Source organism: Sarcophilus harrisii, chromosome 3 (genome assembly GCF_902635505.1).
Source record: "Sarcophilus harrisii chromosome 3, mSarHar1.11, whole genome shotgun sequence".
Classification (NCBI taxonomy): Eukaryota; Metazoa; Chordata; class Mammalia; order Dasyuromorphia; family Dasyuridae; genus Sarcophilus; species Sarcophilus harrisii.
Window position 1 is genome coordinate 433,966,698 of NC_045428.1, and position 21,346 is coordinate 433,988,043.

A 21,346-nucleotide genomic window follows, 5' to 3' on the forward strand; every position below is an offset into this window, starting at 1 on the left:
AAGTATTAATTCAATAAAGAAAAAGTTCTGGCATAAGAACAATTTTGCTATAAAGGAATCTTTTCTAATGCTAATATGGCCCTTTAACTATTTAATAGTAATAGCCTCAGTATAGTTAAGAGAAAACAGTAGAAAAGTTTTTCTTTGGTTGTTTGGGAGCTATGCAAATATAGGTAATAAATTAGAGAATCATAATTGGAAAGAATCTTAGAGGCCATGCACCTCCTATGCATGAATTAAGTCAATTATTTGAATAATACAAGCCATTAAATCCCGTTATTAAGGGAAAAAATGGCATTTAGACTTGGATCATCCAAATTATCTATGCTCATTGAAAGAAATTCCTTTATAAGAATTTGGCCAATTGTTTGACTTTCTAAGTTCTTTTGCCTGGATAGACAACTACAGAATTGCAGAATCACAAAGTTCAAAGGAACCACAGAGGCCATCTATAGTCCAGTTCATAGCTAAGCAAGTACCTCACTTCCCCCTGCCCCCCTTATCTGGTCCTGGGCCAGTCATCATTTTGCCTTTCTATTTAAAAAACTCTCCTCCCAAGGCAACCCAAATCACTTTTGGATAGGCAGCTATTAAGAACTATTTCCATTATCAGACTCAGATCTACTTTATGATAACATCTACCCTTTGTTCCTAGTCTTGCCTTCTGCAACACAAGCAGGTCAAATATGAATATTGCTTTGCCGACATAACACAAATTTTGTCTCGTTGTCAACATCACCTTTAATAAAATTGTTTCTAGAATTTGTTCTATTAACCTGCCCATTTTTTAAAGTTTCTAATTATATTTAAATCTTTCCTTCAAAGTAATCTTTATTGAATATATTTGTAATTGCATTTTGGTCAGTAGAAGATTTAAGATATCCACTTTTCTGTGTTTGTGATGTTTGGGGCCCTAATACATTGTCAATTTTTGTGACTGTGTAATATAGATATGTTCTTTACCATCCTTAACATCAAGGTCTAGTATATCTAACAAACTAATTGGGGCATCTGATTCAAGTTTGGCTTGTTTCCATAGTGACCCAAAATAGTGAAATTTTCCATTTCAGATGTCAAATTACTGTCATGTGAAGCAAAGCCAAACTTTTCTAAAATTCTATGGAGGTTCCTTATTTATTTTTGTTTCAATTTATCTGGGTCTGAGAATGTTATATTGACTTTCCATACTGCTATAGTTTTCCTATAACTTGCCTAATTTTTCTTTTAAGAATTTAGATGCTATCCTGTTTGGTGTATATGTATATGTTTAGCATTCCATTGATTATGGAATTTTTTTTAGCAAAATTGTTTCCTTTTCTATATATTTTGATCAATTCTATTTTTTTATTTGTCTGAGATCATTTGCCTCTGCCTTTTTAACTTCAACCACAGTATAATAGATTCAGTTCCAGCCTTTTGTTTTAACTATTTAAGTATAAATAGCATATTATTGGATTCTGATTACTTATCCATTCTGTTATTCTCTTTCATTTTATGGATGAGATATTCATCACATTCACAATCACAGTTATGATTGCTGTGTGTTTCACTCTATCCTCTTCTCTTACACTTAACCCTCTTTTCTCCCTTTAAGAATCTGTTTTTTATTAATGTCTCCCTTAATTTACCTTCTCTCCCATAACCTCCTTTTTTTTTTTTCTATTTGCCTATTAGTTAAGATGTAGTTCTATAACTAACTGTCTATGCATATGTGTATTCTTCACTTCTTCAGTTCAGATGAGCTCTTTTCTTCCTTTCTGCCTGTTGGGCAAGATACTCCTTTTAATCAATTCAGATGAGAGTGAGGTTCAAGTATCATGCAGTCTTCCTAGGATTTCCTCCCATTATACAAATTCTTTTTTATGAAAACTCATATTTATGTGATATAATTTTCCCCTTTTTCCTCCCCACCTTCTATCTTTCTCTACTTCTCTCTCCATTCCATTTTTCTTTTGACATCATCCAAATACAATAGAATCATACCCAGGCCTTCTAATTAGGCTCCCTCTGTGACTTGTGATATTTAAGTCCTGAGAACAGTATGTAGTATATTCCCCATCTAAAAATGTAAAAAACAGTTTTGTACCTAATGATTTCTTGTGCATGTTTGCCTTTTATGTTTTTCTGAAGTCCTATATTTTGTTAAATTTTCTACTTAGTTCTTCTCATCAGGAATACATGAAAATCCTATATTTCACATTAAAAAGTCATTTTTCCTCCATAGGAATATACATATTCCAAGCTCTCTGCTTCTTTATTTTTGTGGATGCTAAATTTTGTATGATCCTGATTGTGTTTTTCAATATTTGAATTCTTTCCTTCTAGCTGTTTGCAGTACTTCTCCCTTCTCCTGAAAGCTTGTGCTATAAACATTCCTGGGGAATTTTCATTTTGAGGTTTATTTTCAGGAAGTATTCTGTGCATTCATTCCACTTTTACTTTATCCTCTGTTTCTAAGAAATCTGATCACTTTTCCTTTATTGATCTCTTGAATATCTAGGTTCTTTTTTTTTGTTCAAGGCTTTTAGTTAATCCAATGAGTCTTAAATGATCTCTCTTTGATATGTTCTTCAGGTCAGTTTTTTTCCTAGGAGATATTTCATATTTTCTACAATTTTTCAATATTTGCTGTGTTTTCTTGAATTCTCATGGAATGATTAACTTCATTTTTGGATAATCCTAATATTCAAGGAGTTTTCTTCAGTAAGGTTTTGTTACTTTTTTCAAAGCTATTCTCTTTTCATATCTCTCTTCCATGACTTTTTCCCCTTCCCCCTTCTACTGTTCTTATTTGATCTTTGAAAATAATTTTTAGTTCCTTTAACTCTTGCTTTAGGCTCTTCTAGAAATTCTGGTTAGATTTGTGTCCCAGCTGAATTTTTCTTCGAAGTTTTCTTTATAAAATATTTTCAAGTCATTCTCTTATTTGTCTATATCTTGAACTTCTATTCCATAATAAGGTCTTTATGATTGGATTCTTTCTTTTTGTTTACTCATTCTTTTAGCCTACTTCTTGACTATGGGATTTATGTTAAGGCTGGTCTATACAACACCTCTTGGCAGGGGGTCGGGGAGATGTAGCCACTAGAAGTTTCTGCCCAGTCTTCCTTCCCAAGGTCCTCAAAAATCTCTTTCCAGTTCCCTAAGCAGCTAGAAAATGGGTTAGAAAAATGACACTGTGGATGTGTTTGACTTTTCCAATAAAAATTCAATCTGGTGCACTCTAAATTTTTGTCAAGGAGATATGCAAAGAGATTTAGATTCTCATGTTTTCTTTCATTCAGCCATCTTGGTTCTACCTAGCTACCAATACAGTTTTGCAATCTGACTGTAATCTAATGAGCTATATTCTTCCTTTCAACACTTAATTTCACCTAGCCCTTTCAAAAACAATCTCTCATTTGAGGGATCCTGCTTTATTTTGTTGTTTACAAAGATTTACTGGGGAAAACAGATTTTGAGTCAAGCTTAAAGCAAATAATGGGTTCATTTTGAAAATGAGGGAGTGGGGATAATGTAGATAGGAGTTACAAGAGTCAAGACCTAGAGATGGGAATGAGTCATAGGCAAGAAGATAAGCCAGGATGAGCCAAGAATAGTGGGCTGCTTTATGGAGGATCTACAGGACACTGTGTATGAAAATGGATCAGAATGATCAGGCAAGTCTGGGTTGTAATCTATACTGCTGGAACAAATAACCCCATCAATGAGATTACAGAATGATCAAAATATAAAAGATTGGAGGAAAAAAATATAGAAAATTGAAGAGGGGAAGAAGATAGAAAAAGTAATTGATGGAAAGACACAAATAGTATTTCAGAGTTACTTTTTATAGCAGACAAGTGGGAAGTATTGAAAGTTATTCATAAGGAAAGTAATATGATAAAAAGTTGTTTAAAGGAGGTCATTAGAAGAGGATCCCCTAAAACAGAGGATCTGCTTTCATTCTCATTTATAAAGCACTTTAAATTCTTTGCATGCACTATCTCATCCGGGGATGAGAAGCTGGGGTCATAGCTTCTTCATAAATAGAAAGGAAGAGGTGAATCTTGATTGATTCTCTTATCATTGATAAGAGATTTTGATAAGAATTTGATAATTCTTGATTGATTTGATAAGAGAATGATGCAGTATGACTGATCTTTAGGGGATGATTGAGAGCCAAGAAAAAATAATATCCAAGAGGGTGTTATTCTTGGTGACATCTGGTTGTGGGGTGGTAAAAAGAGCCCTTCGGTTTTGAAAGCAAAAATCCACCTGCTCGTGCCCAAGTTTTTTCATTTGTAAAATGGAAACATTAGAATACTACAAATCCTAATGTTTCTATTTTACCACTATATTGCAAAGAATAGTGGTGGAAAAAATTCTTATAAGTAACAATTATTTTGTCAATTATCAAAACACTAAAAAATGACAGTTATTGTGATTAAAAAGATACTAGAGGAAGAGTTATTTGAGGTACAATAGCTACTTGTACAATATACAAATACCAAATAGAAGAGGCCATCATGGTGCAATAGAAAAAGCTGTGAAAATTAATTATTGATCCTGTATTTTATAATTGATTTTAATCTGTAATCAGTTCTATCCTGCAATCTTATTCTACATTCTATGTAACAAACCTAAGCTTTTTCTTTGTCTCAGAGTATAGAAGCTCATGAGTTGAAAAGTTCAGTCTTCTCTCACAGAAGTCAAAGTTTATTCTCCTTAACTCTGAACTTGTTTAAAAGTTCCATAATATTCTCGTAAAACACTCTAATTCTAAGGTAACTGTTATCCTAGAATCACTTGCAAATTAATTTTATCACAGAAGCTTGCTATTCTTGCTATTCCTCATAATTTCATCTCTTGAGGAATTCCATGAATATTTGTTATCCTTGAAACAGCTGACCTGGTCCTGGCTTAGCTCTTCATTGCCCAATTAAAGATGGTCTTATTCTCATTTCCAGGAGCACCAGTGAGTCTACTATCCCTGGTCTATTTTCAATAGCCTTGAAATGCAGCTGGCTTCCATCGATCCATAAAGCATTCCTTTAAGACAGAGGAATGGGTCTTAGTCCCATGAGAGAGTGTGTCTATCGTCTGTGTGTAAACCCCCCTTCACTAATCATGATCCTTCACCCTCATGATATTGACAACCCTATAATCAATGTTATGATTTCCTTATTTATTCTGTGCATAGGAGTTGTATCTTAATTTTTTGTCTTCTGATTAAATTGAGTCAGTCATTAGATATGCTTTATTAGTAAGATTGTACCATGTTAATAAACTATTATAATGCTTGGAGAAAACATGCGTCAGTCTACCTTTTGTTGAATTACACTCGTAACATTCTACAGATGAGTTAAAAGATATGAGTGCAAATTCTGCCTCTTGCCACTTATTGCCCCTTGCACAAGTCCTCAGTTTTTCATTTATGAAATGAGTGTTTTGGAATAGATTTACTCTGATGGTTTCTTCAAGCTCTAAATTAAGAGTTCTTACTTTGGGGTCCATCATTGTAAATATAGTTATGTGTATTTATTTACTGTTTGTTATTCACTCATTTTCAATCATGTCAGAATTCTTTTTTTTAATTAAAGTTTTTTATTTTCAAAATACATACATGAAAATATAATTTTCAATATTCGTTCTTATAAGAACACAAGAACCTTGTGTTCTAAAATTTTCCCTCCCTTCCCCCCAACTCTTCTCTAGATGGCAACATATATTAAACATGTATATATTTCCACAATTATCATGCTGCACAAGAAAAATCAGATAAAAAAACCGAGAAAGAAAACAAAATGCAAGCAAACAACAACAAAAAGAGTGAAAATACTACACATGATCCACACTCAGTCCCCACAGTCCTCTCTGGGTGTAGATGGATCTCTTCATCATAAGACCATTGGAACTGGCCTGAATCATTTCATTCTTGAAGCTCATCCATTAGAATTGATCATCGTACAATCTTTCTGTTGCTGTGTACAATGATTCTGGGTTCTGCTCATTTCACTCAACATCAGTTCATGTAAGTCTCTCCAGGCTTCTCTGAGACATCCTGCTGATCATTTCTTACAGAAGAACAATAATATTCCATAATATTCATATACCATAACTTAATCAGTTATTCTCCAACTGCATCTAGCCACTACAAAAAGGGCTGCCACAAACATTTTTGCACATTTGGGTCCTTTTCCCTTCTTTAATATTTCTTTGGGATATAAGCCCAGTAGAAATACTGCTGGGTCAAACTGCTGCACAGTTTGGTAACTTTTTGAGCATAGTTCCAAATTGCTCTCCAGAATGGCTGGACAGACCCCATTTGAGATCTTCTTGGCAAAGATCCTGGAGTAGTCTGCCATTTCCTTCTCCAGCTCATTTTACAGATGAGAAAACTGAGGCAAATGGGATTAAGGGACTTGCCTAGGGTCACAGAGATAGTGTCTGAGTCCAGAACTGAATTCAAGAAGATGAATTTTCTTGACTTCAGATCTGGCACTCTTTTGGCACAGTTGCTCATATATAACTTTTTCAATATAATTGCTTTCCTTTGTAATCCCTTTGTGTTTTATTTTATGCATTTTAAAATGCATAAAGGAGTAGAGCCAAGATTGGCAGAATAAAGACAGGAACTCCCCTAAGCTCTTCCAAATTTTCCTCCAAATTAACTTTAAAATGACTCAAAATGAAATCTGGAGTGGCAGAAGCAACACAAAGACAGGGTGTGAAGCAATTTTCCAGCCCAAGACAACTTAGAAACCTGGTAAGAAAGTTTGTTTCACTGAGGTGAGAGTGAAGGCACAGGCTAGCACAGATTTTGAGGATTACTGATTCAAACAGTAGTGTAGAAAATATAAGAAAAAAAATCTTATAAAACAAAATAGGTCAAATGGTTAAAAAAAAAAAAAGGCACAAAAAAATCACCAAAGATAAAAGTGAAATATCTCATTGGAAAGATGACCCCTCTTTGGAAAACAGATCAAATTAATTTAAGAATTATTGGACTACCTGAAAACCATAATTTTTTTTTAAAGTGCCTAGACATCTTATTTCAGGCACTTGTCAAGGGAAAATGTTCCTAAAACCTAGAATCAGAGATCCAAAAATGAAAACTCCCAGGAACATTATAGCCAAATCTCAGAGCTCCCAGGTCAAGAAGAAAATATTGCAAATAGCCAAAAATTAAAATTTCATGGAATCAAAGTCAGGAGTCGCACAAGATTTAGCAGCTTCTATATTAAAGGATGAAAGGACTTGGAATATGCTAGAATTAAACTTAAGTATCACAAACAAACAAACCTGAATGTAAAATCCTTCATGGTAAAAAAAAAAAAAAAAAAAAAAAAAAAGAATACTTAATAAAATAGAGGAGTTTTAAACATTCCTAACAAAAAGATCAGAACTAAATAGAAATTTTGATTTTAAATATGAGGAAAATTAATTTTAATGCTTTATAATTTGTTATTATTTATAATATTCTTTTCTAGCTAAGGAATGCCATCTCATTCTATCTCTTTTATTTGCTCATTAACTGAATTGGGTTGGGCCAAGCCCCACCTAATTAGAAACCTGAGTTCTATTTATAAACAGGATTTAACTTGAATTAGAGTTATTTCCCTCCTTCTCTCTCTTCTCCTACCCAAAGGATAAACTTCAGTCCTTGTTCCCTTCATTAGAGTTTAGGGTAGCCTGGCTCAGGAAAGAGAAAATTAGCCAGAAAAGTTAAAAAAAAAAAAAAAAAAAAAAAAAAAAAAAAAAAAGTGAAATGGCTTCCACTACCCCCATTGCTGGAGGCTATCAAGCTGCGTGTATTTGACAAGATAAATTGAGAACTTTTAGCTTCTTCTTCATTTGATATCCACCAATCAGATTTGTTTTTTTCTCCCTAGGAGAGTTTCCCAGTAATTTGCTGTCAAAGAGACAGATCTAGATTTATACTGGTGGGAGAATCTCAATCATTTTGTTCATTCATTTTGTCATTCAAAAAATTCACTATTGGGTCTGTATTCCAAAGTTGTTTTTTTTTTTAATGTCCATTGTGTACAAAAATATGTATATGTATGGAACATATACATAGTATATGTATACACTATGGAACATATATACATAGCATATACATATATACATAGCATACATACATAGTATACATACATAGTATAAACTTTATTTTTCTTGGGGATTTTTTGGTCTGTGTTTTCTTTCACAACATAGTTAATAGGGAAATATTTTCACATGACTGTGCATATAAGATTATGTCAAATTACTTGCCTTATCAAGGAAGGAGGAAGTAAGGTAGGGAAAGAGAGAATTTGGATCTCAGGATTTTAAAAAATGAATATTAATTTTTTACATGTAATTAAAAAATAAAATACTAAAAAATAAAAAAGTTGCGGGAAAAAAACCAAAATAGTAAGAGGAGAAAACCATTATTTTTTAAAGAAAGGCCATATGATTTACCAGAATGTGAGGTTTATGACCTCAAAAAAGGTTCCAAAATTCCTGCTATGTATCTATGATCTTTTTTCCTAAGAAAGCACACAAAACTGCCTATTTATTCTATGTGCCAATAGTTTAAGGACCAACTAGCAAAATAACCCCTGTATGAACTGGGAGGCAGATTATGAAAACTGTTTTGACTATATCCAGACTTGCCTAACCCATCCCTAGTCCTGAATTTAAAGTGCCCAAAGATTGTGCAGAGGTTTTGAGAACCAGGGTCCACATGACTGTGTGTATCCCCAGCCAAATTCAGCTATATTTTTGCCCCCACCCCTGACCTTTTAAAAGCCTGCGATGCACAATCCCAAAGTTTCTCAAGAAATCTTTAACTCTTTTTTTCATATTCAAAAAAGATAAAGATCGCATTTCAGGCACTTTTTATTGAGATGAAGTATTTATTATTACACTATAATGAGGCAAGTGTTTATTACCTCATCTAAGTATTTGTTTTCCTTCTTAAAGAAGACAAGATTCTAGTCCTTACTATGCCCAAAGGGCTATTAAACTATGCATACCCTTTGATCCAGCAGTGTTACTACTGGGCTTATATCCCAAGGAGATCTTAAAGAAGGGAAAGGGACCTGTATGTGCGAGAATGTTTGTGGCAGGTCTCTTTGTTGTGGCCAGAAACTGGAAAATGAATGGATGCCCATCAATTGGAGAATGGCTGAATAAATTGTGGTATATGAATGTTATGGAATATTATTGTTCAGTAAGAAATGACCAGCAGGATGATTTCAGAGACCTGGAGAGACTTAGATGAACTGAAGCTAAGTGAAGTGAGCAGAACCAGAAGATCGTTGTACACGGCAACAAGACTATATGATGATCAATTCTGATGGACGTGGCTCTCTTCAATAATGAGATGAATCAAACTAGTTCCAATTGTTCAGCGATGAAGAGAGCCATCTACACCCAGAGAGAGAACTGTGGGAACTGAGTGTGGATCACAACATAACATTCTCACTCTTTTTATTGTTGTTTGCATTTTCTTTTCCTTTTTTTTCCTTTTTTGATCTGATTTTTCTTGTGCAACTATATATATATATATATATATATATATATTTAATATGCATATATTAGATTTCACATATATTTTACACCATGTTTAATATATATTGTAATACTTGCCTTCTAGGGGAAGGGGTGAGAGGAAAGGAGGGAGAATTGTAACACAAGGTTTTGCAAGGGTCAATATTGAAAAGTTATTCATACATATGTTTTGAAAATAAAAAGCTTTAATAATTAAAAAAAAAAAACACCTTTCAGGGTGTTACATCTGATGTGAAAGCTTGCTGAGCCCTATTCAGAACTGCTCATCCAACCTTTAGGGTCCAAAACTGGGCACCCAGCTAGCTCTCATCTGTGGCTCCAAAACCATCCAGCAATTGGGCTGATCCAAGTTGGGGGTAACCAACAGGCATCAAACTGGTGAGTTAGGGGGATTGTCTACCTCCAAGCATGTGAAGACTCCTCCATCCCCCATGCTTCAACAGAATGGGTGACTGAGAACCGCTTGTTCCAACAGTCATATGAAGGAACCTGAAGTAGGTACCATGAAGGTACTTGGTCAGATATCAAAGATGCCAGAGTCATCACTGCATCCCAGTTGTCCTGAAAGTCCTGCCACTGGACTTCAATGGTCTCTGAAAGAATGGCACTGACTACTTTTTCCAAGTCTGCCTCACTTAAATCCAATTCACATGCAAGTCAAAACATCATGGAGACCAGACAACTTCTCTAGTGCATACTATTTAAATCTCTCACTAGCCAAACCATTCCCTTCTTTTAAGGCTGTAGCAGTTATATGGCCAATGACACAATTATATGCGAATCTTAAGGAAACAAGTACAAAATTTCCATCACCACCACCTCACCACTTCACCCCCAAGTGAATAAACTACTTGGGATCAGAGAATGCTTTTGTTTCCTCCAGCTCCTAGCACACTAAGCATAAAAAGTCATAATAATTGTATATTGAAATGTTTTCTCCATTAACTCCCAGACCTCCCTAATCTCTATTAATGACTTCTACAGATCATATCTATCCTATCATAGGATAACAGATTTAGAAATGGCACTAACTTGAGAGTCTATCTAGTCCAAGCCCCGCAATATTACAAAAGAGGAAACAGGCTCAGATATTAAATGATTTTTTCCCTAGGTATATTGATAAGACTAGTAGCAGAGCCAGAATTCAAACCTAGCTCCTTGGACTCTTTAATAGTGGAGTCAGTACAATTTTAAAGAATTTATAAATCCTACAAAGAAGCAATATTAGTGTGTTAAAACATAGGGACAATGTTCCTGCTGAGTTGAATTTGTACCAGTGTCAGGGACAAAAATATTGAGGTTTTGTTTTTTGTTTTGTCCATTTACAGATGGAAGTAAATAGGGCCAATTATAAGCAAATTGTCACATTTTTTATTATCACTGTTTATATCTTTTATTAATGTTTTATTATTTATTATTTAATATTTTATTATGTTATTATATAGTCTCTTCAAAATCTCAGGATTTTCCTTCCATCATTAGAAGTTTTAAGTTGGACATCCTATTATATAAGAACTAGATTGTTTACAATGTGAATAAGTCATATTTGTTACCTCATCCAGTCATTTATTTGCTTTTTAAAGTCTTTCTAAAGAAGACATCCCACGCTGGACAATAGACATTCGATAACCCTGCTTCAATTCCCTTTTCTCTAAAATGTCTTCTTTCAATCAATCAGCAAGTACTAAGGTGCCTATTTAATGTGCACCTTAGCAACAGATTTTGGGGATGGGGAAGGAGACAAGCAACACAAGCACAAAAAAGTGAACTAATTCCAACCTTCATGGATCTTACATTCTATGAGGAGTAGGAAAAGATATATAACAGGTGCATATATAAGAACTTTTAGAATATTATATTTTGGAAGCTTTATGGAGGTTAAAATGGAAAAGAGTCCATTACTCTTTTGGTTTAAATAGATTTTAAATAGGGACATTAATTTGGAGAATATTGCAACAATCCAGCCAAAAGGAACCAGAAAAAAAAAGTCTTGAACCAGTTCAGTATGTATATTGGCTAGCTAAGGGGAGATGGGGGACAAACTAATGAGATGCTGTGGATATAGAATTGACTAGATAAGGAGAGAGTGAGGAAGAACAAAGGACCCAAGATGACTTAAGTATGGATAACTGGAAGGCGGCCTCTCTTCAGCTTGAGATGTCTATGGGAAATCCAATTTGAAATGTCCAATATGCAACTCAAGATATGAGAACACTAGGCATATGTATACATACACATTTATATAACTGATCTTCATTATTTACAAATTCTTATTTGTGAATTCTCCTCCTTGCCAGAATGTTTTTGTAAACCTCCATCAACACTGGATGCACTTTCATAGTCATTGCATAGAGTAGCAAAAAACTTGCAAGTCTCCTGATGCAAAGAATCCCAGCTGAGGTTGCTCTTCTCTCTGTATTTCAACTTTCATAGTATAAACAAGTGTCCTTTTCACGGTCAATTTAGTACCATGTTTTTCACATTATTGTGCATTTTGTTGGTGATTTCACTGTTTAAAATGCCCCCAAGCATAGCACCGAAGTGCCGCCTAGTGTTCCTCAGCACAAGTATTCCATGATATGCCTTACTGAGAAATTAGATAAGCTTCATTCAGGTATGAACTATATAGTACTGTTGGTCATGAATTCAATGTTAATGAATCAACAATATGATACAGAAAAAGGAGGAGAAAATTTGTCATTCTGTACACGAAGCTGTTCCAGAAAGAGAGAAAGTAAATGTGACCAGAGGCTTGTAGGAACCTAACTCTGTATTTTCCCCTGGAAATTCAGTATTCATGATGACTTTATATAGAGCAAGACAACTTGACGTATGTGTGTACATATACCATGTAGATGAAAAATGAACTGAATTGTTGAAAGCTGATGAGGTCCCTGAGAAATGGGAATAGAGGGGTACAAAGGAGAGTCCTATTTAAATTTTACCATTCTTTTTTTCTTCCAAGCCACTGGTATTGAAGGTAAACTCTAAGGGACCAAAGGATTACTATCTCCTTCCTGGTCTCACTGAGGATCAGAAATAATTTTTTTGTCCTAGTCTATGGCAGCACAGTGCCTGACACTGAGTAGGTAATAAATGTTTGCTGATTGGATTAAGAAGTGTTATCATTGCCCCTTAAATCTCTTCTCACAGCAAATTTCCAATTCCTGTTTCCTATTGGGCTTCCTCCCAACATACGTTTGCCTCCTCCTTCTTGCTATGAGGTAGTGTTCCCTATATGTCAAAAAGCACAGAATCACTGTTACGCCTAAATCTGGGTCTTGAGGGAAGACCATGAACAGACTAATAACTCGCCTCTCTCAAAAGATTTTTTCAAAAATTGATTTTTTTCCCCTTGGACTCATTCCTTAATGGCTAACATATTCCTACTTCATCACATTCTCCCTTATCCTGATTTTTTGTAACTCTCAGATATCGTTATGCAAACATCATTCCTCATCCCCAATTGCTGGTTCCCTTACTCTCATCCCTCCTGCTTCAGCCTTGCCCTCTCCAAATGTCCCATTTCTAACTTTGCCTGCCCCTTCTCTATTGTACTCTCTGAAATGCCTACCCCATAAATAAGAAATGTGCTTTCATTTTAATTTTTTTCCTTTCCTGTTCTTTCCTCCATTTGCTGTGTCCCAATGCATCATAGCTCTCTCCAGAACATATAGAAAAATCTTCTCCTTTGAGATTCATTCAGTCCAAATTTATCACCCAGTCAAGATTCTGGTAGCTGTTATTTATCAATACTTCTACCCCAGAATATTCTTCTTACCTCAACGAATTCAGTGACTAGCAACACTGTTTTACCCTCTACCTCAAATCCTTACACTTCATAATAGGGAACCTTTCACATTCATATTAATACTATCCCCTCAAATACTCTAATTTCCAGGTTCCTAAATCTACTAAGTTCTCATTACCTCTTTTTCCTCATCCACTTCATCTTAGCTACATACAGATACATTGATATCCTTGATCTTGTCATCATCCATAAGCATTCCACTTCATGTTCATGACCTCTAAAATTCCTCTATCATTTCTTCTCCTCATCTGTCTTCCCACATTCCCTAATCCTGGTTCTTTATCCACATCACCACCTTTAATTCCTCCATCCTTCATTTCTTTTCCAGGCCATCACCTTTGGACTTAATATATTCTTCTTTTTCTCTCTTAACTTCCTTGGGTGCATATCAATCATCTTCTATACATTCATTCTCCTCTGTACTTGAGTCCATTACTCACTATTATTCTAATACTCATTTGTCATGTCTTGCCAAGCCCAATCTTGGATTATTCCCATCATCTACTGCCTTCAGAACCTATTATCTGTGCCTTGACCAGAGCCTAGAACCATGCTGACTACAATTATATAATATCAACCAGGGCTACTAAAAACATGACAATACTCTTAAACCTCCCTAATTATACCTGTCATTTCCAAAATTTTGCATCCCATCTCAAACTCCCATGGCATTTTCTTCCTAGCTGAGGACCTTGTCTCATATTTGACCAAAAAAAGTGAGACCATTCTTACAGTTCCCTTTTCTTTTTTTTTCATTTCAAATTGCTCAAACATCTTTCCCCATCATCTTTTCCTCCATCCTTGTCTCACATGGAAAGGCAATCCTTTTCCTTGACAAGGCACTCTTCTCCCATTCCATTTCATTTTTTAAACAATTACCTTATCCAATATCCCCACACACTTTCTCAAATTTTCCATTTTTTCCCCTAATTCCAACAGTTTTCCTGCTGCCTTCAAACCCCTTCCATGTTTCCCTCATCCTGCCATATCTCTGCTATCAGCTTAAATCTATTTCTCTTCTCTTTTGTGACTAAAATCCTTGAGAAACTATCTATAATCAGGCACTTTTACTTTTTGATTATTCACTGGATTTTAAACCCTTCAAATTCCAGTTTCCACCTTTAGACTAGATTCAACTGAAATTGCTCTTCTCAAAATTACCAGTTATCTCCTAATTGCCAAATTTAATGGCCTCTTCTCAATTTTCATCTTTCTTAAATCTCTCTGCATAGCTTTTGATATGGTTGATCACTGTTCTCCTGGATATTCTGTTCAACATTCTAGGTTTTTGTGGCATTGCTCACATCTGGTTTGTCTCCTCCTATCTGCCTGACTCTTGTGGATTATTTATCATATATTAATAATATTTAGATTTAACTTTTTGTGATTGAAGTTGCTTACATCCATACCCATACTCAGGTATTTTAGGTCCATCCATTTGGGTTCCCAGGTATTTTAGGTCCATCCATTTGGGTTCCCTTCAAATAATTCATGTATGACTCATTTGTGATATGTTTATCAGGTCATTTGTGTGTAACTTGCATGGCTTTAACATGTATTGGTCTAGGCTTAGGAAAGCTTTGTCAAAATCCTATATAACATAAACTTCCCAGAACCTGGAAGAAGAGAGGGAGTTCATACCTTTTTTTTTTTTTTTTTTTACCTAGTCTATCAAACATAAAAAACTTTCTAATAGTATTTCACATTTTGGGATGTGTTCTCAGGAACAACAATATGGTGTCAGGAGTGGGATTCCCTGGTGGTTGCCTGAGTGAAAACCAAAGCTTCTCCAAAAATCATGTTAGCTAAGTCTTTATGACTCTAGGACTATGCAAGGACAGAGTAGGATTACATCAGACACAATCAGAAACTGGTAAAGTCCCCTAGGGTTCAGGTCTGACAGTCCAGGTCTCAAGTATAGGTGTGATCCAGAATATTAAGGGGCCAAGATTTAGGTGGGATTAGAGATAATCAAGCTGCCCTAAATGGCAAATAAGTAATCTCTTTGACTTGATGATTCAAAAGCTTAGGTAAGCAACTGCTAAAAACTAAAACAATTAGTTATAAAATTAGCTTCAAGGTCCTGTTTTTTTCCTCGTTCTCTTTCTTTCTATTCCTGTTCTTTTCCTCAACTCTCCCAATATACCTTGGTCTGTAACTAGGGTCAGTAGTTACCTGTGAACACATAGGCATTATTAATTAGTTCAACATTCATTCATTAATTTAGGATGAGACTAGGTTAGTGAGAGAAACTTGACAGTGAGTTGCATTTTGAATGACAAGCTTCCATTTCCAAAGTTCTCCAGGGTTCACAAAATCTTGCTACCTTGAGCAGGGATTTAACTTCCACTGACCTTTTTGATTAGTGGGAAATAAAAAGGAAAACTGCAATATTCTTTCTTTCTCACTGCCTTCAAACAACCCTGGCCAGGTTGGAGATTGCAGAGATAAACAGAGACAAATATCATATACTTCTTTTACTCTTTATCCTTTCTTGAGGGGGGATAGATGCATTTTGTTCTAATAGTAGTGCTACTCCGTCTGCTTGAGAAAATAGTTTGAAATGATTCAACATAATCTATTTATATAAAAGTCACCAGAGTTAACAATAGACTATACAATTCAAGAAGTATGAGAGGCAATTAATTGGTATTATATAAGAAAATCTATACAAGAGAGATGTTAAGACTTGAATTTGATTGAAAAATAAAATGAGATGAATTTAAGAAAAGTAGGGAAAGCAAAGTGAGGAATCAAGAGCATAAAATGAAAGGTCAATTATGAACTTGCTGTCTTTAAGCAGTCTATTGAAAAGAAAGAAATTACAGGAAAGAGTAGGTAAAAATAGAAAAATGGGGGAAATTTAAAGGTGGAACCTATTTACACTGACTCTGAAATGAAGGGTTTGAAAGTCTAATATTTGAAAGTTTTAGAAAGAGATTTGAGAAGGATTTTGTCCATTGAAATAAAGATTTGAGAAACTTTTGGGGAAGATTTCTATTTATTTCAGACAGACAAAAAATAAATCAAGTTTTATGTTTACCAAATAGAAACTATAGCAATCTGCAGCTTAAAATTATTTGAGTATATAAGCAAACTAAAATTCTGTCCTTGAAGGACTGGTAAAAAGGGACATCCAAATCCTTAGACATTCATGGGAAACAGGAAGAGGGTGATGAGAATGTTAAGAGTGCTCACCATGTGTCTTTGAAAGTGAGCTAACTGAAAGCAGATGGCTCTAGGATTTGAGGTACTGGAGTCAGCTTGTGATCTTTGGGGAAATTGAAATTTTCAAGTCACTAATCACTCTAAGTTGAGATTTGCTTTAGTTGTAATTTGTCCTGAAACAATCAATGTGGTTCCATATATAATGAGATGTATTCTCTATACTAGCATCTAGGCGGCACAGTGGATAGAGCTAGGTCTGGAGTCAGGAAGATTTATCTTTCTGAGGTCACATCTGTCCTTGGACAGATTAACTCTAAACTCTAAATTAACTAAACTCTAAACTCTAAAAATTCCTCTAAAGCAAGCCGGAGGAGGAAATGTCAATCCAACTCTAGTATCTTTGCCAAGAAAACCCCAAATAGGGTCACAAAGAACCTAAGACAGTTGAAAGCAATGATTGACATCAAATGTTCTCATGTTAAGATAATGGTAGTAAATCAGAACTTAATGCAAAATACATTTGATATCTAAAATTAAAGTGTTATATGCTTGGAAACTGCATAGATCAGAAAAACCTGAGTTCAAATATAGTCTCAGAAATGAATTAGTTGCGTTCCCTGAGCAAGTCATTTTTTTACTTTTGTTTGCCTCAATTTCCTTATCTATAAAATGGGTTAAAAACATCTATCTCTCAGGATATGTGTGTGTGTGTATAGACACACACACATACACATACATACATATACATTTTATTAGTAGTATTTTCATTAAGTGTTATTACTCTATACTTGTTTTTGGATGTGATTACTATATAATGCCAATTTAGATAAATGGTGATTTTTTCATGGAAGAGGGGATTCAGCAATGCACTCAAATTAATTATTATTTCACTATCAAAATGTTTTGTATTATGTTTTTAATGCATAATATCATTTGTTATTATTAGGCTTCTAATTTTTCTTGTATTGAGAATTTTGGGAAGCCACTGAATAATAAAATGCTATTAATGTGAAAATTGATACCAGAGGGAAAAACTTCTTTTAATCTGAATGACATAAGATTATTAATTATGCCTATATATGCACATGTGAATACATATACATATATGTACATATATATACTTCCAAATGTTTCTAATGAGGTATGAAGGATTTGGGTATGTTTTAGTAATAAATTCTCAAAACTAATTGTATTAATGATTGTAAAGAAAATTTAAATCATTTTTTCCTATTTTGAAGTTTGTGATCATATAAAAGGGATTCATATTTTTACAAATCAAGGCCTCAAGGATCTTTTTAAGATTCTTTCTTCAGACTCTTGATGGCATTTTTCCACATTGGGCATAGGTTTTCGGTAAAAATAGAAAAACTTTTCTCTGAAGTTTCAGGTGAATGTGAATTGCTAATCTGTGTTCCTCTTATAACTCTGCCGTTAATAGGATTCACTCCATAAGATTTGAACTGGTTTTCACCACATGAACTAGTTACTGGAAAACCAAATTAAGGAGATTGTTCTATATTGTGTGATAAATCCTTGTTACTAGCACATTTTAGCAGAATTACCTAGGGAAATCTCTCAAATGACTTGAAACCAGAAAAACTGATCTACTAGGAGGTGCCTCCTCCAGAGCTGCCTTGAGAACAAGGTCCATTCCAGAATTTCTAATGGAAGATGCTTCCAGGGACCAACTACCTGGGATTCAAAATGTAGTTTTTTATTTCATGAACATTTGGAAGGAGTTACAAGACTTGATGTTACTTAATATTGATGATTACTGTGGTATTGTTTAGCTTTGTGTTTGCCTATAAAAGAAGCATTGCCCAAATTCCTTTTATTTATTGTTTGGGGATCAGGACCATTTGCTCTGCAACTTTATGGTTAACTGAAAGTCTGTCTTCTGGGGGTTTTTTTTATTAACTTCATCTTATCAAAACTTGACTTGTGGAAAAATAATGTTAACTGTTGACATTTCTCAAGTAGATGAAAAAGGGAAGTGTGAAGCACCACTTGTTAATAATATAAAGAAGAATTTCTTCAGGTTACCTTGGTAATATGTAAATTTCCCTTCCTAAATCAGTCTGTAGTGTACCCTATAAATGTAGTTTAATCTTAAATCTGACTTGGTTTACCCTAATGTTTTTTGTCTAGTTATTTTCAGTCAATGATGTCTGACTCTTTCTGACCCCCATTTAGGTTTTTCTTTCAAGATACTGGAGTGATTTACTATCTCCTTCTCTAGATCATTTTACAGATAAGGAAACTGAGAACAAATAAACAAGGTTAAGAACACAGTATCATACAGCTAGCACATAGCTAAGGTCAAATTTGAATTCATGAAGATGAGTCTTCCTGACTCCAGTTTCAGCAGTTTATCCACTGAACTATTTAGTTATCCCAGTTTATCTATGTAATGTACAGTCTGTTTAAACAAAGTCTGTTTCCTTAAGAAGGAAACATGGGATTTATGATTTTTTTTATGATACTTGTGGTCATAGTACACTTGTTTCCTATTGTAAGTTTAAGTCTCCTAAAAAAAAATAGGAGACTTAGGACTAATGCTTAGATTTTTCTCATCATGAGATATTGGGCAAAGTTTATCACACTCCTATCCCTCAAATGCTTAAATGACTTATAATCAAACTTGAGACAAGACGGATAATAATAAAACTATTTGCAAGATATTATATCCCAGCTTTGATTTGGGTGACTCAAGGTGAGTACCCAAAGATTCTCATTTTAATACAGTCCACCTCCCATTGTGGTAATCATTGAGAGTTGTACCCTCTTATGAACACTTATTCTTTGAAGGAAAGATAGACTATGAGTCCATTACTATTAGAGGACTTTGACTAAGAGAAATAGCCAAATGGCCATCCTTTTATTAATAATGCACTGACCTTATTAAAATGATGAAAATACTCAGAACCTATTATCTCTTCAAATTTTTTAATTATCACAAAACTCAACCTTCTTTTCCTTCAACTCTTGGTTTTCCTTGGCTTCATCTGGAAAACAATCAGCTCAAATCTCACTTCCTGCAGAAGTCCTTCTTCCACCTTTCCCCTCCATTATTTCCAATTCTCCTAATGATAGTGCCTTCCAAGATTACCTTCTATTTATACTATATATATATATATATATATATATATATGTGTGTGTGTGTATATATATATATACATATATATATATATCTTCGATATGAAATTTTTGGCATATTATCTTCTTCATTAAAATATTAATTTCTTAAGGGTAAGGACCATGCTTTTATTTATATCCTCTCAACACTTAGCAAAGAGTCTAGTTTTGTTAAGTGCCTAACAAATATCCACTGAACCAAATGACCAATGTTGCCTTCTCCATTAAAATGTGTTGCCTTCCCCATTAAAAACGTGAGTTGGTAAAGGTTGTTTTTAACCTTTATTTGGATGCTCAAGTATTTGGTACTATGCCTGCTGGCACATAAATATTAATATATGCTCTTCAATTGATCCCATATCTTTGGATCCAGCAGTGCTACTACTGGGCTTGTATCCCAAAGAGATTTTAAAGAAGGGAAAGGGACTTGTATGTGCCAAAATGTTTGTGGCAGCCCTCTTTGTAGTGGCCAGAAAAGTGGAAAATGAATGGATGCCCATCAATTGGAGAATGGTTGGGTAAATCATGGTATATGAATGTTATGGAATATTATTGTTCTGTAAGAAATGACTAGCATGATGAATACAGAGAGGCTTGAAGAGACTTACATGAACTGATGCTGAGTGAAATGAGAAGAACCAGGAGACATTATACACTTCAACAACGATACTGTATGAGGATGTATTCTGATGGAAGTGGATTTCTTTGACAAAGAGAAGATCTAATTCAGTTTCAATTGATCAATGATGGACAGAAGCAGCTATACCCAAAGAAAGAACACTGGGAAATGAATGTAAACTGTTTGCATTTTGGTTTTTCTTCCCAAGTTATTTTTACCTACTGAATCCAATTCTTCCTGTGCAACAAGAGAACTGTTCGGTTCTGCACACATATATTGTATCTAGGATATACTGTGACATATTTAACATGTATAGGACAGTTTGTCATCTGGGGGAGGGGATGGAGGGAAAGAGGGGAAAAGTCGTAACAGAAGTGAGTTCAAGGGATAATGTTGTAAAAAGTTACCCAGGCATGGGCTCTGTCAATAAAAAGTTATAATTATTAAAAAAAAATTGATCCCTTACCCTTACCAACATTAATGAATTCCCTGGGAAGTAAGTTCCTTTACAATTAAATAAGATGGATTAAAATTAATTCAAAATAAATAAATGATATAAAAATAATGAAATTCATATGGAGAAAAAAAGATCAAGAATTAAAAAACAAACAAATGTGGAAGAGACTTTCCAAAGCAGCAATGCAATGTTGAGGGAGAAGGCAAGAGGAGGAGAGAGGGATAGATAGAATCAATCAGTGGAACACAAATTAGGCACATGACATTCAGTATCAAATAAACACACTGCACAACCACACAAACTAAAAGATCCCATTTTCCTGGAAATTTTTTACAAAAACTTCTGGCAAAACTTGGTAAACAACCATCTTTTCAGAAATTAGTTTTAGACCAACACCTTACATCATATAAAAGGATAAGCTCCAAATGGATGCATGACCCAGATATAAACTTCACATCATAAACAAATTAAGAGGAGCAAGCTAGAAATTACCTTTCATATCTATGTTTAAGATAAGAGTTCATGACTAAAGAAATAATCAGAGAAAATACACAAGATAAAATGAATAATCTTGATTATATAAATTTTTTTTGCAATTTTGTTTTGCACAAATAAATTT

The 21,346-nt window shown here is 34.3% G+C and overlaps 1 protein-coding gene across 2 annotated transcripts in view; it reads right to left on the reverse strand.

Annotated features, from left to right (window-relative positions):
• TEX26 (testis expressed 26) overlaps positions 1–21,346 on the reverse strand; it is a 45,841-nt gene that overhangs the window by 17,102 nt on the left and 7,393 nt on the right. The gene's annotated exons all lie outside the window — the stretch shown is intronic.